At 43.6% G+C, this 27631-nt stretch overlaps 1 long non-coding RNA gene across 1 annotated transcript in view; it reads left to right on the forward strand.

Annotated features, from left to right (window-relative positions):
• Positions 1 to 27249, forward strand: part of LOC124622617 — a 29814-nt gene extending 2565 nt beyond the window's left edge. Inside the window, exons 2-3 of the long non-coding RNA XR_006980661.1 lie at positions 13481 to 13583; positions 26429 to 27249. This is a non-coding gene — a long non-coding RNA (uncharacterized LOC124622617). The remainder of the gene's footprint in view (positions 1 to 13480; positions 13584 to 26428) is intronic.
• The last annotated feature ends 382 nt before the right edge of the window (positions 27250 to 27631 follow it).

Genomic DNA, 27631 nt, shown 5'->3' on the forward strand with positions numbered 1-27631 from the left:
CTGCCAGACTACTGTTGCTGTGGCTGGGTGGCGCCCATGTGGAGAGCCCCTGGTCGGAATGGGTGGTATCAGGGTGGATGCTTGGTGCATGTAGCGTATCAAGCTGCAAAAAATCTGGGCGTTCTCACATGACCATCTCTTAGAAAGGTGAAGGATCCTTAAATGCTGCCTCGAATGACCTGGCAGACTTCCCTTCTCTGGATACCCAATGGGAAGAGGGCCATGCTCGCTGCCTTGGGCTGAAACACTTTCCCCATTACCTCATCTGTACTATGACAGATGGGGACTCTTTCACCACCACAAAGCCATTGTTTTTGTGGAATATATTGAGGACAAGTTTGATGAAGTGGAGTCTATTAGCAAGATGGGGTTGGACCCCCTATGGATCACAGCTTCTTCTGCCATCCAGTCTGCAGCTCTTCATGCCTGTGATCATCTCGGCAACATCTCAGTGTCTATCACTCCTCACCAATCTCTGAATATGGTCCAGGCTATTGTTTTTCATAGGTATCTCATCCTGCAAATTGATGACGAACTTTGGGCTAATCTGGAGCGGCATGGCGTTCATTTTGTTCGACTTGTGCAGAAGGGTCACAAAGACAACTGCACCAATACTGGCACCTTCATTCTGTCTTTACTGGGGGTACCCTCCCAGAGAAGGTCAAGGTTATGTGCTAAAGATGTGACGTGAGGCCGTACATCCTTCCACCCATGCGGTGCTTTCAGTGCTTCCGTTTTGGGCATATGTCTTCTCACCGTATGGAGGACGCTTTGTGTGGTGACTGTGGCCACCCAGTCCATGGGGGAAGCCCTTGTGTTCCACCACCCGTGTGTGTCAACAGCGCTGACCGCAACTCCCCTTGCTCGCCAGATTTTCCGGCTTGCATGAGAGAAAAGAAGATACAGGAATACAAGTCCCTGGATCGCCTGTCTTACACTGAGGCTCGCCAAAAATATGAGAGACTCTGTCCGGTGTCACTATCTTCAGCTTTTGCCTCTATTATTTCCTATCCTCCTCCTCCTCCTCCTTCCCCCCCTCCCTCATCCTTACCCCAGCACCGCCCCACTCTCCGCTCCGCCTCCCCTGCAGTTCCTACGACCTCCCATCAGGGAGTCACCTCCCCCTCCCCGGCCGAAGAAGTGACCCATTCTTCGGCATCTGCCGGTGATCGGGCTACCTCTCAGGAACACTCTCCCTGGTGTCTCCCGGCCAGAAGACTCTCACCACCACTCGGCTGCGAGGCACACCATCTGTGCCCCCGAAGGTCGCCCTCTCTCTTTCAGTGCCCTATCTTACAGACGCCTGTACTCCCCTTGTGTCCTCCCCTCCTCCACCTCAGAAAGAGAAGAAGAAGAAACATAAATCTCATGACAAGGTGCCCCTTGTGCCCCCGTAGGTGCCAACTCCCCTCTCACAACCTGAGTCCCCCCTGCGGGTCCGGGGATAAGAATAGGCCCGCGGTATTCCTGCCTGTCGTAAGAGGCGACTAAAAGGAGTCCATCCCCCTCACGGGGGTAGTTAGCGCCTGCGTCCGGAGACGGACGGTTCCACGACCTATCATCGTGGTCTTTTTGGTTTTTCACTTCTCGTTTCTTCCTTCCTTTTGTTGGTTCCTTTCTTTGCTCCTCTCCACCTCACTGTCTTCCTTACTCTTTCCCTTGACTTCTCCTTGCCTTCTCATTGCCTTTTTCTCATTGCCTTCTTCTCATTGCCTTTTTCTCATTGCCTTCTTCTCCTTGCTTTCTCATTGCCTTCTTCTCCTTGCCTTCTCTGGTCTCCGCCTCGGCGTTTGAGACAGTCTGTCCTCTTTCTCCCTCTCTCTCTCTTCTTTTTCCTCTTCTTCCTTCCTCCCTGTGCGTGCCTGCAGGGCGTGACGGCTGTCCATAGGGTCATGAAAAAGGTCAACAATGACCTTGTACCGACCCGGACAATTTTCTTGACCTTCGATAGTGTTAAGCTGCCATCGCGCATCAAGGCGGGCTACGAGGTTATTTCTGTTCGCCCCTATGTCCCGACACCTACGCGCTGCTACCAGTGTCAGCGTTTCAATCACACTCGACAGTCTTGTTCCAATGCGGCTAAATGTGTCACTTGTGGCAGGGATGCCCATGAGGGTGACTGTCCACCTCCGTCTCCTCGTTGTGTGAACTGTCAGGGTGACCATGCCGCATCCTCCCGCGACTGTCCTGTCTATAAGGAAGAACGCTGTATCCAAGAAATTCGGGTCAAAGAGAAAGTGTCCACCTCGGCTGCTCGCAAGCTATTTGCTAGTAGGAAGCCCACGCTGCTCCCAGCGGGGAAATACAGTACTGTCCTCGCCTCTCCTCGGACTACCCGGGAGGTAGCAACCCAGACATGCGATCTGACCTTCAGCACCACGGTCGTCCGTTCGGCCAGTGCTAAGATCGCGCGGTCGACGTCTCCTCTTCCTCCCATCACCCCACAGACACGAGCACCTTCCTCAGCTTCTGCTAAGACGAAGACCCAGAAGTCAGATGCACGGGCCTTCAAGAAGGAACCATCCCGTGCAGACTTCCTCCGTACCTCGACCTCCCAGCCTTCGACCGGTACTTCCACTACACGTCCTTCCAAAAAGGCGCATAGGAAGCACAGTTCTCCTTCTCCGCCACGGCGCATTTCTTCTCCTGCGCCACCCAGCGGTTGCCGCCCCAGGCCGTCATCCGTTTCGCCTGGCCGCACCGCTGGTAGCCGTACATCTGGCCGTTCACTGGCGGAGGAAGCTCCCACTCCCGGCCATCCTCCAGAGATGGCCGATGACCCTATAGACCCAATGGACGATGACTGTCCGCCTACTGATAGCGGCGGCAGTGCTCGCTCGAAGCCAGGCCCTAAGCGGCCTTCGAGGTGACCACTTCTCTCATCTTCCTTTTCTTACGATGGCACTTATTCACTGGAATATTCGCAGCATTCGCTCCAACCGAGAGGACTTGAAGTTGCTGCTCCGCTTGCACCGTCCGCTCGTCGTAGCCCTCCAGGAAACGAAGCTACGCCCATGCGATCAAATTGCCTTGGCACACTACACCTCTGTGTGTTTTGACCTACCCCCTGTGGTAGGTATCCCAGCTCATGGAGGGGTTATGTTGCTGGTCCGGGATGATATTTACTACGATCCCATCACGTTGCACACCGGCCTGCAGGCAGTTGCCATCCGCATTACTCTCCCCACTTTTACGTTTTCCTTTTGTACCGTTTACACTCCATCGTCATCTGCCGTTACCAGGGCAGACGTGATGCAACTTATTGCTCAGCTACCTGCACCATTTTTGTTAACTGGAGACTTCAATGCCCACCATCCCCTTTGGGGCTCTCCAGCATCCTGCCCGAGGGGCTCCTTGTTAGCAGACCTTTTCAACCAGCTCGATCTTGTCTGCCTCAATACTGGCGCCCCTACTTTTCTTTCGGACACATCTCACACCTATTCCCATTTAGACCTCTCTATATGTACTCCCCAACTTGCACGCCGGTTTGAGTGGTATGCACTTTCTGATACATATTCGAGCGACCACTTCCCGTGTGTTATCCATCTCCTGCAGCATACCCCCTCTCCGTGCTTCTCTAATTGGACCATCTCCAAGGCAGACTGGGGGCTCTTCTCTTCCAGGGCGACCTTTCAGGATCCAACCTTTACAAGCTGCGATCGTCAGGTCGCACACCTCACGGAAGTCATTCTCGCTGCTGCTGAATATTCCATCCCTCACCCTCCTTCTTCTCCACGTCGCGTACCGGTCCCCTGGTGGACCGCAGCATGTAGAGACGCTTTACGTGCTCGTCGACGTGCTTTACGCACATTTAAACGCTACCCTACAGTGGCGAATTGTATCAATTATAAACGATTACGTGCTCAGTGTCGTCGTATTATCAAAGAAAGCAAGAAAGCCAGCTGGGCTGCTTTCACAAGCACCTTCAACAGTTTTACTCCTTCTTCTGTTGTCTGGGGTAGCCTGCGCCGGCTATCTGGCACTAAGGTCCACTCACCAGTTTCTGGCTTGAAGGTCGCGAATGACGTCCTTGTGGCCCCTGAGGCTGTCTCCAATGCCTTCGGCCACTTTTTCGCAGAGGTTTCGAGCTCCGCTCATTACCACCCTGCCTTCCTCCCCCGCAAACAGGCAGAGGAGGCTAGGCCACCTAACTTCCGCTCCTCGAATTGTGAAAGTTATAATGCCCCATTCACCATGCGGGAACTCGAAAACGCACTTGGCCGATCACGGTCCTCTGCTCCAGGGCCAGATTCTATTCATATTCAGATGCTGAAGAACCTTTCTCCTGCGGGTAAAGGTTTTCTTCTTCGTACTTACAATCGCATCTGGATTGAGGGACATGTTCCCGCATGCTGGCGCGAGTCTATTGTTGTCCCGATTCCTAAGCCGGGGAAGGACAAGCACTTGCCTTCCAGTTATCGACCTATCTCGCTTACCAGCTGTGTCTGTAAAGTGATGGAGCGAATGGTTAACTCTCGATTGGTTTGGCTGCTCGAGTCTCGACGCCTACTTACCAATGTACAATGTGGATTTCGTAGGCGCCGCTCTGCTGTTGACCATCTGGTTACCTTGTCGACCTTCATTATGAATAACTTCTTGCGGAAGCGCCCGACCGCGGCTGTGTTCTTTGATTTGGAGAAGGCTTACGACACCTGTTGGAAGGCGAGCATTCTCCGCACCATGCATACATGGGGCCTTCGCGGTCGCCTCCCTCTTTTTATTCGTTCCTTTTTAATGGATCGACAGTTCAGGGTACGTGTGGGTTCTGTCCTGTCTGACACCTTTCGCCAGGAGAATGAGGTGCCACAGGGCTCAGTTTTGAGCGTCGCTCTCTTCGCCATCGCGATCAATCCAATAATGGATTGCCTCCCAGCTGATGTATCAGGCTCCCTTTTCGTGGACAATTTTACCATCTATTGCAGCGCGCAGTGTACACGTGTCCTGGAGCGCTGTCTTCAGCGTTCTCTTGACCGTCTTTACTCCTGGAGTGTCGCCAATGGCTTCCGTTTTTCTGCCGAGAAGACGGTCTGTATTAACTTCTGGCGCTACAAAGAGTTTCTCCCACCGTCCTTACGACTCGGTCCCGTTCCTCTCCCAATCGTGGAGACAACCAAATTTTTAGGCCTTACGTTTGACAGGAAACTTAGCTGGTCTCCACATGTGTCATATTTGGCCGCCCGTTGTACCCGTTCTTTAAATGTCCTCCGTGTTCTCAGTGGTCTGTCGTGGGGAGCGGATCGAACCGTCCTACTTCGTCTATATCGGTCGATCGTCCGCTCCAAGCTGGATTATGGGAGCTTCGTATACTCCTCTGCACGGCCATCCATCTTACGCCGCCTCAACTCCATACAACATGGGGGTTTACGACTTGCGATCGGAGCATTCTATACCAGTCCCGTAGAGAGTCTTCATGCTGACGCTGGCGAATTGCCACTCACCTACCGGCGCGATATACTGCTTTGTCGGTATGCCTGTCGGCTACTGTCAATGCCCGACCATCCGTCTTATCGTTCCTTTTTTGACGACTCTCTTGACCGTCAATACGGGTTGTATGTCTCTGCCCTGCTACCCCCTGGAGTTCGCTTTCGTCGCCTCCTTCAACACCTTACTTTTTCACTCCCTGCAACCTTTCGAGTGGGCGAGAGCCGCACGCCACCTTGGCTCCAGGCTCAGGTCCGCGTTCACCTTGACCTCAGCTCGCTCCCAAAAGAGGTCACCCCCGGTTCGGTCTACCACTCCCGTTTTTTGGAACTTCGTTCGAAGTTCATCGACATGACTTTCATTTATACAGATGGCTCTAAGACCAATGACGGGGTCGGGTGTTCCTTTATTGTCGAGGCACAAAGTTTCAAATACCGGCTCCATGGCCATTGTTCGGTCTTCACAGCTGAGCTCTTTGCCCTCTACCAGGCTGTTCTTTACATCTGCCGCCACCGACATTCTGCTTATGTCATCTGCTCAGATTCCCTGAGCGCCATCCAGAGCCTCAGTGATCCGTACCCGGTTCACCCTTTCGTACACCGGATCCAACGCTCTCTTCAGCAGCTGGTGGACGTCGGTTCTCCAGTTAGCTTTATGTGGGTTCCTGGCCATGTCGGTATCCCTGGGAACGAAGCTGCAGATGCCGCGGCCAAGGCTGCGGTCCTCCAGCCTCGGACAGGTTCTTGTTGCGTCCCCTCGTCCGACTTTAGCAGGGTGATATGTCGGCGCATCTTATCTCTGTGGCATGCCGATTGGGCTGCACTTACCGACAACAAGCTTCGGGCCTTAAAACCTCTTCCCGTGGCTTGGACGTCCTCCTCCCACCCTTCTCGGCGGGAGGAGGTCGTTTTAGCCCGGTTAAGAATTGGACACTGCCGATTCAGCCATCGCCATCTGCTGACGGCTGCGCCGGCGCCGTTCTGCCCATGTGGGCACTTGCTGACGGTTAGACACATTTTAATGTCCTGTCCAGATCTTAACACACTGCGCCTCGATTTTAACCTGCCAAATACTTTCGATGCCATTTTAGCGGATGACCCACGAGCAGCTGCTCGTGTTCTTCGTTTTATCAATTTGACAAACCTCGCTAAGGACATTTGATGATGCTGTTTTTTAATCCTATGCCTGTCAGTCTGTCTTTTATCGTGTTTTCCCTTTTAGTTGTTGTGGTCAACTTGTGCCTAGCGGTGCATTCTTAGAGTAGTCAGGGCGCTAATGACCATTGAAGTTGTGCGCCCTAAAACCACAAAAAAAAAAAAAAAAAAAAAAAAAAAAAAAATCACAACCTGAGTCTGACATCTTATTTATGGACATCACCTCATCTTTGTCGATAACAACTACTGTCAAAGTGACCTGACCTCCTCCTTGGCTCCTTCGTGCCTACCTTGGACTCACGCCACATGATCATCCAGTGGAACTGCAACGGATTCTATCATCATCTACCGGAAAAGCAACGTCTTGTCTCCTCTTATTCTGCTTTTCCATCGTGACCACTCTCCAACTTTCGGTGGTTATTGGGCGTTCTGTGCGAACCATGCTGGCCCTGGGATAGCATCTGATGGGTCTGCACTTTGGTTTGCTCCGCTGTCCTTAGTGACTGGATACCCCCACGTACCACCTAGGAAGTGATAGCGGTTAGAGTGCAAATGACTCTGACAATCACCCTTTGCAATGTCTACCTCCCTCCAGGTTGGTCACTTGCTTATGTTGCTCTATCTACCTTAATCCAGCATCTCCCACACCCGTTTCTCCTCCTCGTGGATTTCAATGCCCACCATCCACTGTGGGGGAGTGTCACTACACAATGGGTCGTGGTATCCTAATCACCCACTTTTTGTTTGTCTCCCCTCAACGATGGTTCCCCTACCCACTTCAGTGCCGCTCATGGCACCTTCTCTGCTATCAATCTCACGATCTCCTCCCCTGTCCTTGTGCTACATTGGTCATCCCGTGATGACCTTTGTGACAGTGACCACTTTCCAGTGACACTATCGTTCTCCTGCTGCCGCCAGGCAGACAGGCTCCCACGTTGGGCATTCCGCAGGGCCAATTGGCCCTCATACATGTCTACTGTCTGCTCTGACTGCTCCCTATCGAATTCAATTGTAGTTGTGAAAGGCATCTCCGCCACTCTTCTTCATGCTTCGGCACTGCTGTCCCCCTATCTACAGGGCTCTCTCATCATTGGCCGGTACCACGGTGGACCAGGGATGTCGCCTTCACTGTCCAGGACCGCTGACGGGTGCCGCAATGATTTAAACAATGCCCCTCCCAGACCAACCTCTTCACTTTTAAGTGTCTGCTAGCTAAGGCTCGTTACCTTATTAAGCATAGTAAAAATGAATGCTGGGAGCACTATGTTTCCTCCCTGGGGACGTATGCTTCTTTATCGCAAGTTTGGTCAGAGCTCCATAGCGTTCTGGGCCGCCAGCAATGGTCAACTGTTCAAGTTCTGAACCTCCAAGGAGCTCTGTGCACTGATCCATTGGTCCTCGCTGAACACCTTGTGACACACTTTGTGATGGCATCGTCGTCCACTTCCTACTCTCCTACCTTTCTCCAACAGAAATGAAGAGTTGAACAGACCCCCCTCCATTTCATCCCACACCACATTGAGCCCTATAATGCACCTTTTGCTGAATGGGAATTGGTGCAGGCTCTTAGCTCTTCATGAGACAGCCACAGATTCACAATCAGTTGATTCAACACTTGGACATTCCCCAGAGGCAACAGCTTCTCAGGGTCTTCAATCACATCTGAGTCACGGGTGCTTTTCCGTCACGATGGCGAGACAGTATAATTGTCCCCGTCCTTATGCCTGGGAAAACCCAATGTCTCTAGGCAGCTACCACCCCATTAGCCTTACAAATGTGCTTTGTAAACTGCTCGAAAGGATGGTCAACTTCAGATTATGTTGGGTACTCGAATCTCGGGGCCTTTTGTCACCGTATCAGTGTGGCTTCTGGGCAGGGCGATCTCCAACTGACCATTTACTCCGATTGGAATCGGCCATCCGACAGGCTTTTACTCACTGCCGACAGCTTTTTGCAGTTTTCTTTGACCAACATAAGGCGTATGACATGGCTTGGCGCCTTCACATTTTAGTTACCCTCCATGACTGGGGCTTCCGTGGTCCCAGTCACATTTTTATCCTTGAGTTTTTATCTTTCGGGCTCTTCTGAGTTCGAGTTGGCACTTCACTCAGCACCCCTCAGATTCAGGAGAATGGTATCTCACAGGGTTCTGTGCTAAGTGTCACACTCGTTCTCATTGCCACCCCCACAATGTGGTTGTGGTGCCAGACTGATATCATCTCACATATTGGTGGCATGTTGACTTCTTTCAACCCTTCACGCTAAGTATAGTCATCCTGCTTCCTTAACTTTAATATAATATTAGAGTGATCTCTGTTGGGCCTCTGGTTACCCCAGCATTGTACGTTGACGATTTTTGCATCTGGTGCAGCTCCCACTCGGTGGTGCGTGCTGAGTGCTAGCTCCAAGGTGCCATCCGACGGGCCTCTGCTTCCAGTTTTCCCCCCTCCAAAATGCGGGTTATGCATTTTTGTCATTGACCCACAGTACAGTCTGATCCAGAACTTTATTTAGGCAACCAGCTCCTTGATATTGTAGCACAGTCCCATTTCTTGGGGCTTATTTTTGATAACAAGCTGATGTGGCTGCCCCACATTCGCCACCCAAACACTACATGCATGTGGAAACTTAATGCTCTCCGTCTCCTGGGCCACACATCTTGGGGTGCAGACCATTCCACTCTTCTTCATCTTTACCGTGCTTTGGTCCTTTCCAGACTCGATTATGGTAGTCAGGTTTATGGCCTGGCAGCTCCTTCCACTTTGAAACTCCTTGATCCTGTCCACCATTGTGGGGTGCATCTGGCATTTGATGCCTTTCGCACTAGTCCTGTTGATAATCTTTTGACAGACTCGGGGATTCCCCCTCTGCGCATCTGACAGAGCCAACTCCTTGTTTCTTACACAGTTGCCATTCGCCAATCCCCTGACCATCCTGTGTTCACTGTGCTCTTCACCATTGAGGGACATCTCCCTCCTAACACCTGCCCACAGGTGGGGTTGCTGGTTGGCATGTGTCTCACTTCCCTCTGTTGGGATCTCTACCTGCACTCACTGGACTGCACCCCGTGTCTTTCCTCCCATACCCCCCCCCCCCCCCCCCCCACCCACCTCGGAAGGTGCCTAGACCATGGATTGGGACTGATCTCTTCCAGGGTCCTAAGGTCTCTGTTGCTCCTATGGTTTACCAACACCTTGCATGTTCCATCCTTGCAGAGTTCCAGGGTGCCACCATCTTTTACACTGATGGTTCTAAGACTACTGATAAGGTGGATACACTTTCACGTCTCCTACCGGCTTCGAGCACCATTTGTTGCCAGAATCAAGTAGTGTATTTACAGCAGAGCTTCTAGCCATTCACATGGCCCTCTGTTTTGTTTCTCAGGCTTCCGTCCATAGTGTTTTAATTTGTTCCAACTCCATGAGCAGCCTGCAGGCTATTGATCGATGCTACTCTCGTCACCCCTTGGTCTCTGCCATCCATGACCTTCTCTCTGCCCTTGAGCGTGCCGCCTGATCTGTCGTCTTTCTCTGGGTCCCAAGTCATGCGGGAATCCCAGGGAATGAATTGGCTGACCGTTTGGCTAGAGAAGCAGATACTTACCATCCCATTTCCTTTCATGATTCCAGTTGCGGATATGCGGATCTACGTCAAATCTCTCTTCGCTCAACAGTGGAATGCCATTTGGAGCGCTACCGCTCATAGTAATAAACCCCGCACAATCAAGGAGTCTACTGCAGTTTGGGGCACTTCTTTTTGCCCCTCTCGGAAGAAGTCCACTGTTTTATGCTGTTTATGCGTTGGCCATACCTGGCTCACCCATTGTTTCCTCCTATGTAACGACCCACCCCCGCAATGTCGTTGTGGTGCCAGACTGATGATATCTCACATATTGGTGGCATGTCCACTTCTTTCGACCCTTCACGCAAAGTATAGTCATCTTGCTTCCTTAACTTTAGTATTAGCAGATGATTCACAAGTGGTTGACCTGGTCCCTGGTTTCCTCCAAGAAAGTGGTTATTATTTCTAGATATAAGGTTCCCCTTTAGTCTTGGCGCAGGGGTGGATTGGTGGGCGGATGGGTTGTGGTTGGGACTCCTTACGCAGTCTGGGGTCTGTGACCCCATGCCCCCCCCCAACCCCCCCCCCCCCCCCCCCCAATTTTTTCCCAGCTTTTAGATTTGGTCTCACCTTTAATGCTTTTTCTGTGTGTGTGTGTTTAATGTTCAGTCTTTTACAATTTGTCTCCTCTGACTGACTCCGTCCACTTTTAGCAGACCTTCTTTCTTATGTAACCCACTTTGGAATCGCGGGACTGATGACCTTGCTGTTTGGTCCCATACTCTCTCACTTAATCAATCAATCATCAAAATGGAAGGAGACATCACCACCAAATTGTGGTGTGTTCCACAGCAGATATGTTGTCTTCTGGGTCAACAGAAGTGTCCGATCCCACGTGTCGGCTTTGACCCGTGACGTAAGGGTGTTGTCATGTGTGACGTCATGACGGCGCGGAGTTTGGTTTGTGAGTGTGGCATGTTTGTAGATGTTGTCGTGTTGTGGTTTGTTGTGCTCTCTGGTGGTATGTTCAGGGTTTTCGTTTATGTGGTGTAATGGGCTCAGTTTGCTTTTACTCATTATCCAGAATTGTTAGTGTGTCGGCTGTGTTTGTAGTGGAATTCGTTTCAGGGAGGTAACGATTTTGTGTGAAGGTTAATTTAGTGTTGTTCGCTGTACATGATGTGGTAATTTTAGTAGAAATTAATCGGTTGTTGTTTTTGTTCAGGAATGGATATGACGGATAAAATTAACAGTGCGCAGGTCAAGGGAAGTGTTCGACCCCAATGTGTGGCTGTGTATGTTGATATTGGTATCGTGAGATCTTTTTGAGCTATATAGGTCAAGGGAAGTGTTTGATCCTAATTTATGGGATTGGGAGCTGCTGTTGAGCTATATAGGTCAAGTGAAGTGTCCGATTCCAGATGATATTGTGTTTAGTGGTATATGGGGAGTTTTGTGATGTTGGTTTTTTTCGTCGTTTTGTGTGGTTTTGTATGGGGGTGGGTGTCTGAATTTGTTTGCCCCCACCCGAAAACACCCCATTTCCCGCACTTGTCCCGTTAGTGTCATTAGGCTTTCTGTGGAAAGTGTGTGTGTTTGTTTTTTGATGTATTTTCGTCATAATGTGTACGTACCGACTTTATATGCGCCATATTGGAATCATGATTTATGGTCGTTTCCGCCATATTTGTGACGTCATGGGTCAAAGCAGATGGGCAGGATCGGACACTTCCGTATTTCCTGTCTTCTCTTAGCTTAGTACTGAATAATGAAAATATTTTGAGATACTACGTGTGATATAAAAAGTTGGAGTATAGTATCAGAATTAAGGAAGTAGCAGTGATAAAGTGTGTTGATGACCAAAATGATATTCATCATGGATGCTCTTGAGAAAACTTGTATGGTAAATTTTCTGCTATGCTTAGGAATGAAGGAATAGTTGAAATGCCCTCCAAACATTTCAAAAGTCAGCATTTATTTGCCAGAGTATATGTAAACACACATTGGTATTTGCAACCCACACACAAAAACATGAAACAAGAGTGGCCATGGCAAAAGTAGGTCAACTTCTAACATTATCAGATGATGATACCACTATTCCAATGCAACCATCAACATTAAAGCTTCCTTGTCAAGAAATCTTGGTGCTGACATCCATTCCATTTGATAGTCTGTGTAAATGCAACCATTTGAAATGCATTGTACGGATTTGTGACATTCTGTTTTCTCAAATGTGAAATGATTTCCAGTCTCTTGGCACACATCTATAACAAGGACCACAGCAAGGAAGAGACCTTAACAGATTGCAGCTTAAGCGTTTTTGATTGAGCATATTGGGTTGTTGATGGTGCCTCACAGAGTATGGATACAGGGATATATGCTGAGTTCTCTGACAATACACTGTGCATGTGTTTTGCCCACCTAGATTTGGGACTGCTGTTAACCAAGCAGATGACAACTTCTGATTTAAATTTTGTTTTCTTTATTTTATTTATTTTTTATTTTCTAATAATTTTGTGTTCATTCGTAGTGCTGTTGTGTTCCAAACATCTGACCACTTTGCTTCAGCTTTATTTATTTTTCTGTAGGGATAGGAATCTACAGTGTTCTTTATAAATGTGCCTCAGAGCAGAATTTAATGTTCTTCACTCTTCCTCTCTTTCAGATCTCATCAGATTTCGTGGATGCATTTTTTTCAGCTGCCATTTCGGTAATTCTCTTACATATCTTGTTTTCATTTTTCGTCATCTAATTGTGACTGTTAGTTATTCAGTTTTATTGTACAGGTCTCCATTCCTCATGTCCAGCATTAACCATACTGTTTTATTGGACCCAATATTTTTCTTAGCATTTTCCCCCCTCTTTTGCGTTTTCTATTTGCCCTGTCTTATTGAAATCCATGCACGTGGCTGTGTATAGACATTATGATCTTATTAGTGCAGTGTTCTGATCCATTTTGTGTACCAATTAGGTTCGTTTCAGAGTGTACTGATGCAAAGGCTCCATGTTTAACCATCATATATAATCACTCACTCGACGAAAGATCCATACGTAAAGACTGGAATGTTGCATACGTCACATCAACACATAAGACAGGAAATGGAAGCAAACCGCTGAATTATACTGTAACTCGGCTTGGCTGGAGATAGAGCTCTTAATGTATGCATCATTAGTCTGCTGAAAGGTCATTTCTATCTTTCTTGACCCAAATTTATTAGTCTCCCCGTCACAGCCATTCTTCTGTGCTACTTCACAAAGATATTTAAATTTATTGATTCTCTTAAATTTCCCACAATATGTGTTCATGAAATTTCGTGTATGCTATATGGTTTCATGTGTTACAGGTGATCAACTTCTACTACAAGCTGAAATCTAGCAGCTCAGAGATTGCGTCCTCACTGTGCTACTGATCCTCGTTCCCGGCATGAGCTCTGCCACAGCAACAAGGTATTGCTTTACTGTGAGACACCTCAGGTACTGCACACAAGACATAAATGGTTACCAGCCTCCTGCCAAATCCTCTACAGTCATGAGAAGATCATTCAGTTCATAAATTTTAGTCAGCCCACCGTTTTAGTTACCAGCACACAGCTATCAATGACATTATAATGTGAAAAACTGTAAAATAACTTCAGTTGTTGAAAAGGACAATTGAACATTACCTTAAAATTCATTATTCATTGATAATTTTGTATGTGATCATTTGTGGAACTAGAATTGTAGCTGTCTTTGCAACACAACAATGTTGTGGATACATGTCGTACATACACCAGTAGGTGCTGCAGGCTTAAGGGGTTAAATTGACTGACTTAGAGCAGGAGAGGTACCACAAGACATTTTAATTTACACTGTCTATACTTTTGTAAATAAATACATAAAAGTTTGTAAGCATGACCAGGAAGGATTCAGGATTCACTCTTACAGCAGTGGAAGTTCAAAACCATAACAAAATATATATATATTTTTTTTTTTCGTGTGAAAAATCAACTTTTTTGCTCACTGTTGGCTGCATTTGTTGCTAAAAGTACACTTTTCTTCATAAGTAAGACAGATTCTTCAATGTATTTTGCACACCATACAAACCATACATACAGGTGTATGAAACTCTAAAATTTATTTACTTTATGAAAACGTGAATGAGCTGTTACATTTTAAAATTCATGTTTAGAAAAAACTCAAATTTTATAGGTAATTATCTCAATTTTTAGCACAGTTTTAAACAGATTTGTAAAATACTAGACTAAAAAAAATATTTTGTTATGTTTTTGAATTTTCACTGCTAAGAGTGTGAATCCTGACTATTTCCAGGTCATGCTGACAAATTTTTATGAATATATGTGTAAAAGTATAGGTAGATGAAATTAAAATGCCCTGTGGTACCTCTCCTGCTCAAAGTCGGCATGTTTGACATCCTACACTCCTCTGCCAGTGGTTCTTGTTAGGATAAGGCTGTAGTGCAATGTTGGTTTTCTTACAACTTTGTTATGAGTTTCTGTGAAGCATTATTAAAAATATTGCCAGGCTAATCTTTTATAACATTTTCTCAGTCAAATTGATTATACAAATTCATTTAATCTGAAGTGAAAAAAAATTTTCATTCAGTTTTGTACTCTTCCTGTGCGTCTGATTGCATTACTTGGTAGAACTTCACAAAGGGCAGTCAGTGCTCTTACCGTAATGTCTGCCATGAGCATTGATGGGAGTGTAAGATGGTGGAAGAGGTGATTTGTGCAGCCAATAAGAATGACATTTTGGTTTCAAATGCACATGAAACAAATACTGCAGTTTTCACAACATCCTTTAGCATAGTACATATCATTAGTGTGATGGAACTGAAGTTCTGCAGAAAAACATGGATACACAAGAACAAGTAATAAGCAATTCAATACAAGTGATACCATTGTATTCTTGGAGATGTGACCAGCCTATGCAACAAAACAAAATTTTGTTTTTATGGTAACAGGTTTCGCATCTTTGTATTTAAGAAACACCATGTATTACAAGCCACTAAGAACACTCCTTAAATAAAAGGAAGCAAAATGTGTATCACAAAAATAAATGGCCTTTTATTTAGTTACGTACACAGGCCACATATCCAAGAAGTTAAAAATATAGAAACAACAAAATAATTCCAGAAAGTGTAAAAATAATAGCACCAATATTTCATTGAAACCATCACATCACATTAGAGCTTGTACACTGTTGCTGCACTCTTCGTGAAATGCCTAAATAAATCCTGCTTTTGAGAGTAGCGTCTGCACCACATGTCTTCAAACAAGTATCTGTCAAACAGTTTTTTTGTACTGTCTGGCACCGTGAAGAGATTTCCTTATGGCTGGCCAGGTGCCTTTGGTGCTATTAGTGTGTGCACATGTTTTGGAGTCCCTAAATGTCACTTCATGGTTAACTGTAAAATGCTTGAACCCTTCATTATTCAAGCATTTGTGTGACCTAAAACACTTGGAGGTGATGGTCATCCTGGAAGGATGCACTCGTAGATGATACTGAGCAGCACCTTCTTTGTACATGTGGGAACAACTTTGAAAAAACACTTGTTGGTTCCTCTTTGGATTCCTTCAAAAACCAATTGTCCTGTTTTTTGTTCCGTCTGCCATATTTCCCCCCTCCAAGCGTATCCTTGTTGATCTGGATGACGATGACACTCTTGCCACCAAGTGTCTCATTTTCGTTGAAGCGTATTTCAGTACTTACTTCTGTGCAAAAGCTTTTCCACTACAGTCTTCTTGGATAACTGTAGTTCTAGGTAATAAAAAGTTCCCGCACCTTTTGATGCAGAGGCAAGTTAATTTAAGAATTTTTACAACATTTAACATGCTTGCCTCAAAACACAAATTTTTTCTAATGCTGCAATTAACTCTGTCCTCAGTCTTTTTGCAGCTCCACTGCACCTCATCTGTACCTTTTGTATGAGAAATGAGGCTCATTTCCCCACCACACTTAGGACAAGTTCTACAACTGGCTATAAAACTGTGCGACATGCACCAGTTAATTACATTGCCTTCATGTCCCATAAGGACAGGGTCACCAACATAACCCTGGCCTCGGGATATGCTGCAGATAAGTCTGTCACTGAAACCTGTTTTTCTTTTTCCATGGGGAGGGGGCAGGGAGGACATGCTTGCACATTCGTTGTGTTCACTAACTCACAACCAAACTGTAGTCTTTCAACCTAACCTGCACTATAGGTCAGTCTGTCACCACAATGTTTTTCTGCCTTCACATTCATTGGTTTTGCCAACTCTCAATCAAACTGCTATATTACCACCTAATCTAGACATTGCTATTCTACAGGTCATAAAAAAAAAAACACCATAATGTTGTAACAGCAAAAACTAAAGAATGGGCCATCTACACAATGCATGTAATTCATCACTCATTGCAACCAAAATTCACTATTGTATACAATTTACTTCCAATCAGAATGTCACAAATTCCATAACTTAGACAGATCCCGTAATAACTGTGTCAACATAAGACGCCAAACTGCCTATATACGTGAATAAAGCCTGAAGTGCCAAAATGCAGCCCAAGTAGAAAATCAGTGAAGGTCCTTCCACAAAATGCGAATAATCCATTGCTGCCTGTCACCAACACAACATTCCACATTTAAGAAAAAAATTATTAGTAATATTGAACCTTACAAATTGCTAGATATACCAGTAATAGAAATGTTAGTATGCTGCAAGAGTAAAAATTGAAGAAAGAGCTGTCTATACAATGTAAATGATATTGTGTGTCTGTTCCCACAAATGAAATATCATATTCTGATCTTTATTTTTATCATAATCATAGATATCCAACCAAAAACTTATGTGTAAAAATATCGTGAATCATTCATTCCTGGCTAACTCGTCATTAGTTCTAAAAGTGCTTGTCTCCTGTTGGCTGCCACCAATGATCCAAGCATAGGCATTGCCAATATTTGCGCAAACAGCAGCAGCTTGTGGACGGCCCCTACTAAAGTTAAGTCTTTTTTGTTTCACAAACACAGTAAACATTATAAATTTCAATGAACTTGATAGCAAAATCATGATCCTTGGACATAGCGACAGTTGTATATATGCACTGTCCAAGATGTTCAAGAGAACCTATGTGAGCGAACGGACCGAGGCATGAAGCACTTGTTTATGCTTAGGAATTCTGAAAACTGGAATGAAACAAATAGATCTATCCATCCCAGCAGTTCTCATTCTTTGTTACAGTTCTCTTTGCGGAGTTTAGTTTTTACATATAGGAAAACTGATAGTCTGACTGAATCTGAAACTAACGGAGAACTGATACGACAGTCTAAAAGGTCTTCATCGAGGTCAGTATGAGGATTTAAACAATTGTGGGTTTACTAATGACTACAGATTATATTCTCGTTATTTCACCAATGAAAGGATATAAGAAGTACCTTTATAATGTGTCAAAGCAGCAGCAAAAATAGCAGCAAGAGCCATTCTGAGTTTATGTGGCTATTCTGTGTCCAGTATCTTGCACTTTACGAACTGGCAGAGGGCACAGAAGATACTTGAATGGCACTCATATGTTGTGGCTGCATTTGCAGTGGTATGCGTGCTATAAATGATGTGCTCGCCTCACTGGCCCCATCCACTGTCCATTTGGGGGGGAGAGTGGGGTGGTGGCGTCAACTCCAGTGATGGAGAATGCTGGAGAGAGAATCCTAGTAAAATGCTGTCAGAAATAAGCTATTTTGCACTGTAATAAGCTAGATTGTGCAGATTTTTTATTATATTTATATGTGTTGAAAGGTATGCAATTAAAATGTTATTTGTAGTACCTAAGCCACAGTTTTAATAGGCCTGCCATACGTGATAGCAAATGTGTTGATTACCTTATTTAAAAGAAAATTTCTGTCATTGGATCAGTGTTAAATTACAATTCTGTGGTGGATTAAAATGAAGGCTCACCCGCAGTCGTGCTCAAAATGGCTGTAGCTCTCGAAGATGGAGCTGCAGTTGTCAGCAGAATATCAGCTGTATCACTCTAAAATAAGAGAAAAACAACCGCTTACCAATAGAGGACTAGTGTGTGGTGCACAGAAACACATAGTAGAAAACAGTTAAAGCTAGCTTTATAGCTCTTCCTCCTTTTTTAGTGAAAGGACACACATTGACACACACAGACCCACTGTTCCTCTGGGCATGTACGTCTGTAGGATTCTGTGTTTGAATCTGTGTGCTCTTACTAGAAAAAGAGCAAAAGCTCGAACACTAGTGTTAACTGTTTCCTATTAGGTGTTTCTGTATGCCACACACCAGTCCTCTATGGGTAAGTGTGTGCCTTTCCTTTGTATACTAAGTATTTTTAATCTACTGATTTTCACTGTTGTTATGTGCTCTGTCACTCTCGTAGCCAGAAATAATTCCTACTTTGCTTAATACTTCTGATGTAAATTTCTAGTGTTAACAACACTTTCCATTCGACTAAGCCCTGCTTTTATTGTAATTATTGAGATTAACGCTTCTGATGAGTTTCTAATGTGTAGTTTGTTTTTAACAGTGTTTATGCTATTGAAAATTATTTCCACCTCTGCATTTCACCATGGCAAAGCTAGTAAAGAAGTTGTTACCTTCACTAAACTCTCAAATGGATTAACACTCAGGGTGTCTTTATAGCTCGCTGCCTCATGCCTAAATAAACTGTCAGGTTCTCACCAGGACAAAATTTGCTGTTGCTTTTCAATATAAAGTTATTGTAAACCGACCGCATTTCCTACGAAGGATCAAGATTTACTTCTGCCCTGTGTACTTATATAAAGCATAAAATAAATTGACTGAAATCTGTGTCTGTTTATGATTTTTTTGCAAGTAAAGATGAATCTAACATTAGCTACATGCTCCAGTACTCACTGATGCTTGGTTTGTGCACGAGACATATGTGAATTATTATAACAAAAAACTGAAACATCTCATGCAGCTTCACAACAGTGAAGTGGGGTTTAATTTATTTTGCCTCTGTTATTTTGAAATAGTTGATCCAGCTTAGGAACACACAGTTAAATTGGTTTGATGCCTTCTTCTGTCAGTTCTTGGTAGAACAGTTTCATATGAGTTTTATTTCACAATAGCTAAAATAGAGCTATATATAAGTGCCACTTTAAATTTTTAATTATATAATGAATACAAATGTTCTTCCAAGATATGAGGCATAACTTCATTCTTCTGGATTTTTTTTTCCCCCAGTATCAAAAATTTAAATGATTCTTTATTTCTGGAAATTAAGTGACAAAATTTCAATACTAATTTCTAGTCTGCCATGCTAGATAATAATTCAGTAGTAAGTAAGGTACTCCTCAAGTTTTACGCACGAGTAGTGCCACTTAAGTTTCCCAGCATCACTGTGGAAATATTCAGCAAACTGGTTCCTTACACCTGCTGCAGTGTGCGATCTGCGTTGATTATCATTTCACTGTTGAAATCATTGAAACCTTCAGACTGTAGGGTATCTTTCAATTGATAACCATCAGAAACTCTAACAAAGTTATGAAGTACAACATAGGCTTTTGTACAGTTTTCTCAACATCAGGTGAAATGTTCAGATGTTGTTGGAAAATCTGCCATTTTTTAGACAGTATTCCAAAAGTACACTCTATAAATCGTCTGGCCCTGACAGCTGAACACACTCTCTTCCAGTGGTAAGGCTGTACCTGCAACCAGACGCACTACATGACATGGCGAATGCCCCATCTGCAGCAAATACAAATGGTATTTTTGATTCAGCTGTCCAGGCAGTGCACATGGATTTGGCAGATTCATTGTCTCTACCACAAGTTTTCTACCAAAAACTGAATTTTTGAACAGATATGAATCATGACTTTCCATGTCTGCCAATGTCTACAGCCAAAAACAGTAATTAGAATCACAGACGGTGAGGAGAAAATATAAAAGCAATGTTAATAAAAAATAATTGTAAAACATTGGGCCAATTTTTAGATTGAATCACCTCCAAGTGTTTCCCGTCCATTGCTCCAATACAGTTTGGAAAATCAGCTGCTGCAAAAAATCCCTTTGCTATTTCTTCCCATTTTTCCTTAGTTGGTGTCGGTATTGTGATGTCTTTCATGTGGTCCCAAATCTTGATGCGCATGTCATTTATTATTTCAGATATGGTTGTAATTCCAGGTGTGAAGCTGTAGTATAAATCTGTCATGGTACATCCTGATCCAAGATACCTGTAAAGATATAAATATTAATTTCAAAATTGAAATGCATTTTAGGATTTTATTTTGTAAATATTCTTTCTACATCGTATTTCACAAAATTATATACAAAAGAAGTCAAAAAATGTAAGACTCTCTTTTTGTGAGAGATTGTCATAAGACAAGAAATTCAAAATCAGGTTCTGCCGGACGTGGAAGAACAAAATATATTAATGTTGATATCATTTCGTTTTTGACCCCAATTTTGGAAAATAAACTGTAAGTAATGTTGTGCCTCTTTTTCTTTGCAAGTGTGAAAGTCATTTTTTGTGAGAAATTCGTGTTAGTAACATACAGCAGTATTGTGGAGTTAACACCTGAATAATTTCAAACAAATACTTAGCAGTGCAATAAGAACGAATACCTTTGGTTCGAGAATGGTATAAAATGTTTCTGATGATGACGAATTGTGGCATAATGTAGGGGAATGTGAAGGAGGTCAGTGAAATGAGCGACAGTGAGGCTGCCGATGAACAGGGACCATGGAAGAAATGGAAACCTAGCAGCACAGATGGAAAACAGTCCGATATCGATAAGGTTTGTGATGTTTTACAGAAAAGTATCAAGCAATGGGAGCATTCGGACTAGTAGTCGTCTGATGAGGACAGACTGTTCTTTTAGTCAGTGACTTAAGAGTATCCCTAAAGATATGAAATTGCAAGCCAAATGTGAAGTGATACAAGTACTTGCAAAGTACAGATCTTCACACCAATCTCCAACACTGTTTCTTCCCAATCAATTTTTGCAAAGTTTTCCACAACACACAACTCAAGTACTTCATCCATACCAAACTGTGTTTGTACCAGAAATACCACATCAAAAGATACACTGCCCAGAATCAGCACAGCAAATACAAACCATTGCTCCACATTCCTCAATGAAAATTGCCCCAGCAGCAAAAATCATGACACTCTCTCTCTCTCTCTCTCTCTCTCTCTCTCTCTCTCTCTCTCTCTCTCTCTCTCTGTCTCTCCTTCTGCCTCATAGAGCTGCTCTGTCATGTCACTGGAAAGATTGTATTTTGACACTACATGGAGAAAAGAAGCAACATTAAACATTTTTATGTTTCAGTGCATTATTTCATTTTCTACTTACCTTAAGAGTCACCGCAGTCCTCTCCTCAAGAGAAATGCATTTTTTCATGCTGGTGTTGTGCACATTGAAATGTGGTCTCAAAATACCACAGAGTTGATCAAACGATGATACTGACATGCGATCGAAATTTTAAAAAACTATTGTGGATCCTTCTGAAGATTGTCATGTAAAGAAACAAATGCACCCAATTCCAGTCGTGTGAGTAATAGGGCGGCACCATAACTTAATCCTAGTCCTCCTCTTCCTTTCTTTTTAAATACAGCCAGAGCTGTGACTGTGGTAAATTCTTCCCTTTATAGCTTGTGTCGAGAATCACAGACTGGAAAACAACTGTGGTGTGAGTTCAGGCTCATGTGGACTGCTGGCTTAGCTACAGTGAGCCACCCCACAGCTGTCGTGAGTGGCTTTCTACAGCCGGCTCACAGTCTCCCATCTAAAAGGGCCCTTATGTAAAGCTAGGCCACTTCGCTTGCCATCCAATCTATGCACGATCTGAAGACATTTGAAGTGCTTCATTGCATTTTCGTTTGGTGGTTGTTTATTAACATTTCTGGAATAACAGAATGATAGCGTCCTATTGGGGGATACCTTGATATAAAAGCTAAGTAAATTCACAGTTTAGTTTCATTTTAATGTTAATAACAGATATTTATCATTTTGGCTCACTACTTCTGAACACAGTGGCCTGTCACAGGGGAAGGCCGCAATTTAGGCAGTCAGTCTCACGATACCTGTACCGAACAAACCATCTGTCATTGGTACCTCACATCGTGTTTTGTCATCTTCCCACTGCTACCTACTCAACTGCTCTAAGAAGAGCTTCTTACACCTGACTATGATGGCTGGAAAGTTAGAAATATTACAACAATGCCTGATATTTTTGTTTACCGCCTGTTTCAGAAATACTGTCATGAATTTCAAAACCATCGTCATAAATTTCTGATCCAGATTCTCCAAGCAACCTCAGATTTCATCATCAGTCAAATTTTCCCCTATTTCATGATAAAGTTTTGCAATCAAGATATCTATGGATGCACACTGCAACACCTGTAATATGTTTTTAAACTCACATAGCACTTTGTGGAAGCAAGTGTGGCCATCTAACAGCTATCCAAAGTATGACTAAAAGAGTGAAAGGCTGACTGTGAACTGCCACTGCTGTGAAATAATGCACTGCATCGTGAAGTAACAATCATAAGACATGCTTGGAGATTCTCCGAGAACCAGGTGTTACGGAAATGAACAGCGTGCCTTTAATTTCTACAGGCAACGATCGGAATGGGAAAGCACGTTTGATGAAAATGTTGATAAATTGTATTGACAGCATAGGTAAATGACACTGAATGGAAAGAGGTATGTGCACTCTGTGTAGTAGTGTATGTCTTAGACATAAAACCCTGCTGGCAGTTTTCCAGGGGTCATGACACGTTTACAATGTACCCTCAATGATGGCAAATCACTATTCGCTGGCAGCCGGGAGTGGTTAACCCTGCACCTGTTCATATCGCTAGCAGTGTGCATCTACTTGCAGCATTGTGAAGCACACAGCATATTCCCTACATCTTTTGATGACGATGATACTGATACTTTCGCTACAAGGATTGGCGAGCAGAAAAAAGAGGAAGTACAGAGTGCATCCTTTGAATGCAGAATATCCGAAGTATGTGTACTTTCACCAGTTCTATCAAAAGCTCAGAAAATATCCAGAGCGCTTCTTCAGACAGTTGTGAATGTCGCAACAAACTTTCCAGTATATCTGAAACATTGATGGCTAAACAGATGAAAATTCAGATCAACAATGTTAATACAGTTTCCGTGGAGGAGCGATTGTTGTTGATTCTGAGGTAATACTTCGTCACTTTTTATTTCTATGTACTTTATGTAGCTTGTCCAGAATCTGGTGCATGTAGCTTTTGCCCTTAAAGTAAATACAGTGTCAGGTGAAACTGTGGTACTAACTTCAAACATGTCATACCTAATTGTTACCGTATATACACGAATAATCCGTGGCCTTGAATAATCTGTGCACCCCAATTTTGAAGAAGAGGAAAGAAAAATTATTTTTTGCTTTAATTTGTTTTATTTACAGAAAAAATTGTTCCAATATTATGATGTATTCAAAAGTATGTATAATAACTACTGGTGGTTTGAAGCAACGCTGCTGTACAGGTTGATACACCGTTAAAACGCTACCGATTCAGCGTCGTGCAGCTGGCCGGCTGGCCCATTAGACGGGCAGGCGGCTGGGGAACATTATCACCACCAGCCGGGGACTCTACGCGTACCTACAATACCAAAAGAAGAAATGTGAATTATCTTGTTTAAGAATTTGTTAATACGGTATGTGCAATAAAATATTTTTGTCAATACCGGTACGTTTCCTCTCGTACCAGTCATTCATCACTTTCATCGTCATCACTAGCGGGAGAATCATTGTCATCTTCCCATAGAGCGTCATCCTCTGTTCCATCCAGTGAATTTGTGATTCCAAATTTTTTGAAGTATTTTTCCACTAGTTTTTGCTGAATGGAGTCCCATGCACTTTTCATCCATTCACAAATCTGGGACAAATCCGGCCGTTTGATTTTTCCGCTGGGTGTGGACTTACGGTTTTCATCAGCCATCCATTGCGTATAACGCTGTTTAAGTGTAGCTTTGAATGGCCGATTTATACACACATCTAGTGGCTGTAGGATGGATGTTAGGCCTCCAGGGATAATGACCAAGTCAGTTTACCCTTTTTGTAATTTGTCTCGCAATTCCTTAGTTGTGTGTTCGTGGAAGCTGTCCAGGACCAACGTGTTGCATAAATTCAGTAACGCACCAGGACGACGTTGCCAAACGTGTGTCACCCAGTCAATTATAAGTTCATTGTCCATCCACCCTTTTGGATTCGCTCTCACTAATACCGGTATGCCCTTTACTGATATTTTCGGAGTAGTTTTCCTTTTAAATATCACGTAAGGTGGTAGCTTTTGTCCATCGCCAGTTACACACATCATCACTGTACATCCTTGTTTCTCTCTGCCGCCAGTTCGTACCGTGATGCTGGATTCTCCTTTCCTGTTCACTGTGTTGTCGAGTGCCATCTCAAAATAGGCTGGCATTTGTTCCGCATTACCAATTTGCGATAATATATAGGACTGTTTACGGGGCAGATTTATCACATAATGATGAAAATTCACTATTTTTTTCCTCGTAATCGCCTGGAAGCCTATGAGCGATAGTAGTTTTCCTCCGGAATCCTAAACCATTTCGGTTGAAAAATCTTGATAGCCAGCCAGCCCCGGCTAGCTTTGAAACTGGTAATGCCTAGTTCTTTGGCTAAAGACAATGCTTTAAGTTGGCACAGTTCACTCGTCACCACCCATCCATATTGTCGCTTCTCATCTACATAATTGCAAAGCCTTTTCTCGGGGTCCAAATGCTTCGCTTTTTGGCTGTGAAATGCCCGGCGATTACTATTAGTTTCTTGAAGCTGCGTTTTATTTTTTCGCCAGTCATGAATACAACTCTCACTCACGTCGTACTTTCTTCCTGCTACACGGTTTCCAATATTCTCGGCTTCTTTAATAATTTTCACTTTTTCTTTAGCAGTATACGAGCGATAACGAGAACTTGTAGCCATAATTAACAAGTTTGAAGACGTTAATACTTCACTCCTAACATGCTACTGATGCATCACAGACTGAGGCTGCAACAATGCAATAGTATAATGGGATGTATTGTTGGAGGCGGAGCAGTACCAACAGTGTTTCGAATAATCTGCGCACCCCAGGTTTTCGTCCTAAAATTCGGGAAAAAACAGGCGCGAATTATTCGAGCATATACGGTAATTAGAGACCCAATTTAATATTTTTCTATTAGATGATTCTGAATTGCAAGGTTTCTAACAACTTTTATATTATCAACAAATAATAATAAAAATAAATAGTTATATTATAGTTTTAATTTAATTGGTTATAAATGTTTAAAAAGTGAAATAAAATGTAAAAACCTTCATTTGGTCCCTTTTGTAAGCACATTTCTAATGTGGGTATATGATACTCACAAAAGTTGCTTCAGTCTCATTTGGGCAGTTGCAATCTCTACTACCAGGTATTTCATGTGTGACAACTGGGTGTAAAATATGTATAGCAAAAGCTGTAGTGTGTTGGTCATTAAGTGCTGTCTCTGGAGCAAAATCGCTGCATCCATGGTGCCTGCTAATGTTTAATGTTGATGTCGTAGGATAAATATTTGTATAGTGATGGGTATCTATATCGCTTCTCCTGTAGATCTGATCCAATGATCCATACACTTGTTCCATCTATGTCAATCCTGAACGTTTTATCGAAAGGGGTCGTGTGCTTCATGCGAAGATGGAGAGACATGCAGAAAGCAACATCTTTGTCAGTTTTCTCCAACAATTGCGTCTCCTCCTTTGCACATATGCAACTTTTCCTTTTCTATTTCTATTTATTGAATGCCAGTTGGATCTAAAAGTCATTGTCTCTTCCTGTATGTAACCTAAACAGTCAGCTGCTGTCGAGGTAAGTGGTGTCTCAGGATGATCAGATGACAGTGGAGAAGTTGGTGACACTAAAGATGGTGTCAGTTGGCTGTGAGTATCATCAGAATTCTACTCGCCGATTTGTTCAGTGTTACCATTGGATTTTGCTGGATTCAAGTTTCTAGTAGATGTTCTAGGTTCAAAATAGTAGAAACAAAATAGAACTGAAATACAGCCACTGTTCTTGATTTGTGTGAGCATGGCCAGAAGTCTATTTAGGATGCTTGTTCAATCTCTCTGTGATCTGCTGTTGAAGACTTTTCCATTTTTTCTTAACATGGCATATTGCTGGAATAAGCAGAAAAAATCTTTGTATACATACTTTGTCTACTTGACTGGGTTGGTTTTTCTACAGTATTTCTACAGACAGAAGAAAGTAATAGATTTTTATTTTTTTAATGTTTTTATTTTTTATTTCAGCTTCCTGGCAACTGGGGACTCGTATGCAAGCCTAGCAGGGGAAACAACTACTGTTTCTGTGATGGGCAAACAGTTTTTACCAGTGTTGTGACAAAATTTACAACCATTGCACATGAAGCCACTATTGGAGGAAGAATTCGAAGAAATAGCGGATACATTCTACAAGAAGTGAGTTCCTGAATTGTTAAGGTTCCATCAGTGGGAAGCATACCAGAATTCTAAGCTGTAAATGGTCCGACACCATGTTCTTTAATTATGAAAGCTACTTTTCAATAGTTCTGCAGGCTGTATGTGATGGAATCCAGAAATTCACTTTCATTGATGTTATAGGGTATGGGAAACAAAGTGATGGTTGCACTTCCATGGCATATGTTCTGTATGATAAAATAGTGAAAGATGCGCTTCACATTCCTGAGGATGACTTTCTTCCAGGTAGTGCTCGAAAAACAGCCTTTGTCTTTATAGGAGATACAGCGTACCCTCTGCTGAGACACCTGATGAAATCTTACGCCAGGAAAAGTCTGTACCACTGGAAAGTTCAGCAAAGCCCTTTTACGAGCATAACAAAACTGTTGAATGTGCTTTTGGAATTGTGGCATCAAAGTGGCGAATATGTAACAAACCCATTGAAACAAAAACTGAGACAGTGGAACTGATAGTAACAGTTGTTTCCATTTTACACAATGTCATTATAGACAAAGAAAATACACAACATTACAGAGTAGAGACGTACTTCCCGGAGTTCACACATCAAGAAGGAACAGCACAACTCCTGCTGAAATATGGAATTTGTTTCAACGTTATGTTAATGAAGAAATATTGTATGATGAAATAAACAATATTAAAATGCAACTTACGTCTTCCACATTTTTTTTGCAACTTCTTTCCACAACTTGTCCAGTATGAAGCAGTTGAGACGTTCCACGTGCCTCTGGTCCTAGATGGCTTTCCGTTCAAAAATAGCTGCAATAAGTGTCTGACAAAATCATCACTCATAGTAGTCATTGTTTGTCTTCACAGCTCACAGTAAAAAATACTTTGACATATAGCCCTGAGAAACAGCATGCAGTGAACAGCAGTCGAACACGGCATGGCTAGAGTGACCTTGATGTAGCCAATTGCAACTCAAGTTTTAGGACATAAGGCTATGGTTGCATCATGAAACACAAACCAGCTTGATATCACCGCCTTGCGAGGATCATA

Source organism: Schistocerca americana, chromosome 7 (assembly GCF_021461395.2).
Source record: "Schistocerca americana isolate TAMUIC-IGC-003095 chromosome 7, iqSchAmer2.1, whole genome shotgun sequence".
Classification (NCBI taxonomy): domain Eukaryota; kingdom Metazoa; phylum Arthropoda; class Insecta; order Orthoptera; family Acrididae; genus Schistocerca; species Schistocerca americana.